This window comes from Simochromis diagramma, unplaced genomic scaffold, assembly GCF_900408965.1.
Source record: "Simochromis diagramma unplaced genomic scaffold, fSimDia1.1 OVJJ01000128.1, whole genome shotgun sequence".
NCBI lineage: Eukaryota > Metazoa > Chordata > Actinopteri > Cichliformes > Cichlidae > Simochromis > Simochromis diagramma.
In genome coordinates, this window is record NW_024387166.1 from 31,767 (window position 1) to 34,645 (window position 2,879).

Below are 2,879 nucleotides of genomic sequence, written 5' to 3' on the forward strand. Positions count from 1 at the left end.
TATTAATTTAAGTAGATCTTTCAAGTCCATATGTAATTCTTATCAGTATTTGATTTGACAATTATTAACTAAGAAGCTGATTCAGAATCAGATTGATTAATCCAACTTCAGATTTGATGTTTGATGTCTGATATTAAATCCAACATCAGACAGACACTGAGGTTTTTAGGCAGTGACACTCACCAGTAATTGCTAAACAAATAAGGAATGTGTACCAGAAATTACACTGAATGCTGCAGCTAATGCATTTAAAAGGGAAAAAAAAGACAAATAGATGAAAAGAGACCAGACAGCATGAGAAAGTGGAACTGACTTCTGACTTCTCTTCCAGGAATTAATGATTTTGCATGGTTGTTTAGCTAATTACATGTGGTGACATGAGTACATGCAGCAGACTATTAGGGATCTTGCATGGCTGGCGGTGAGTGCAGAAACATTGACAACTGATAACCTCAGTAAAGTGCTGTATGTGTTGGACAATTGTGGAACGCTATTTTTAACCGACTAACCGCATTTTGGAGCTTGGACCTTGTTCAGCTTTTATTTTATTTTTTGAACCTCTTTGATACATGGATGCAAAGTTATTTCACCTTGAATTGTAGATTAGTGAATATAAATCACCATGTCTCATTTTAAAGGTGCTTATACTGTTTGTAGTGTAGGCTGTTTAATTACAGTATGCAGCTTTTCTATAATGTTTTACTGGGGAAAAAACTGTCAAGGCAAATAAAGTGAAAATAAAGTCAGATGTTCAAGGATTTTATAGGCTGTCATAGCTTGCTGAGCCACATGGCTTAAACTATAGCTTTGTTGTAAACAGTAATATAAGCATGCTCCGTCCACTTTTTAGAAAGTATGGCAGTTCTGATGTAAAGCTTTGCTTGATTCAAACCTCCAACTGCATACCGTAAATAAAGATCCAAACAGGAGACAAACATACAGCTGTTTTTAGCAACCAAAGCTAAACAAAATGTTCCTCCTGCATCCTCCTCTTCATCTCTGCTTCCTCCTGCATCCTCCTCTTCATCTCTGCTTCCTCCTGCATCTTCCTCTCCATCTCCACTTCCTGCATCTCCCTCAATTTCTACAGCGTACACCTCGGATGTCCCAACCAAAAAAAGGAAAAGGAAAGGTTAGACGTTATGTTATTGTAAATGTACAAAACACATGACAGGTTCGTTAAGTTTGATAAGATTTCTTTTTTCATTTTGTTTCATTCTTTCATTTTCTTCAGTTTTACAGACCTCATGTAAATATTTCATTTGTTATTTTTCAGAATGCTGAAAACACCGTACACAGCAGATTTTCAAATATGAAGAGATAGTAGACAGGAGAGTTGTAAATGTAAGTAATTTAGCCTGCTGCTGTGCAGATTTGTTTGCATCTTTGGACTTCCCGGATTTGAACTGTGCCTGACTGAATATCCATAAGCTTTTGTATTTGATGAATCTTCACTAATTCAGCCACTGAGTCAGGATTTCACTCCAAATAGGACATTAAATAAGAACAGACCACCTGATACGACCTGGTCGTGCTGCCTTCCTGATGTTTACGTTCTTTAAAGTCCTCCTGACATCATGCTCAGAAGGAGTGATTGATGTGGAGGTGCTCCTTCCCATTCAGTAACATCTGCTTCAGTTAGTTTTGCTTGTGAGCCACAATGTAAGCAGTGTTGCTTTGCTGACATGCACTCGATGCTGGCAGTACAAGCATTGTAGTGGTTCTTATGTTTTTGTAAACTAATTGTATAATATATTGAGCCATTCAATAGTACACAAATGTTTGTAGGCTCCTTTTTGTATGCAACTTGCATGTCTTTCTTAACTAAATGTTTGTTTATATCATGTTTTTCAGGAAAAAGAAGAAGTTAAAGTCAAGTGGAAGCCCTGCTCAACATGGTATGTAATAACAACTTTGTTGGACGGGAACAGACATTCATATTGTTGATAAATAGTTATCACCTCAATTTGAATTCATGTATTTGGACTAAAGTAAATTGGGAGCTTTTAGCTGTCAAGCTGCTCTTCTGTGAGGAGCTTGATAGCTGTCCACCTCCAAAGTCCATTATGAGATTTGGAGGTGGACATGGTCAACACTTTTAAGAGTAGGCATAAGACTTTACTTCTTTATAGAGCTTATAGTTAGGGCTGGTTCAGCTCAGCCCTTAGTTATGCTGTAATAGGACCAGACTGCTGGGGGTTAGTGCCCCCCCCCCCCCCCCTCTCTGTCTGTCTCTTTCAGGGTTATGCAGGCTCAGTATTGGTTTGAAGATGCAGTCACGTCTCCTTTTACTAAAAACTCTCCCCCTCTCCCTCACCACCATCTGTAAACATACGTTTCAGTAATGCAGTTCATGCATGTTACTAACTAAACTTCTTCCCTGGAGTTTCTGTGCTCTCTCATCCAGCAGGTTCTGAAGGATCGTGGCTGCTGCTGTGGTCCTGCTTGACGTCTACTTCATATATTATTACTCTCTGACTTGATTTGATTAATTTATATTACAATGAAGGTGTATAAAGCATGACATGAATATAGAAGATATTTCATCCTAAAAAATTGTCATATGTCACAACCTAAATTGTCCTATTTTGTGTGTGGTTGTCGTTGTTGTTTGTTATGTTTTTCTCCTGACAGTGGCAAAGTGTGGGATGACACATGGGAACCTGCGCAGTTTTACACACAGTAAACCAGGCACCACAGGTCGCGGAGATCGCACAGTTCACAGCTTGTAGTTCAGCATAAAAGTTCAAAATAAAATATTTACTATACATTTCAACCAGTGTCAGTCTCTGTTTCACTCTCTAATTGTGGCTTAAGTACCTAACACATTCGTGAATCTGATCGATCAATAATATCTTCCCTGCACTCGACATCTCATA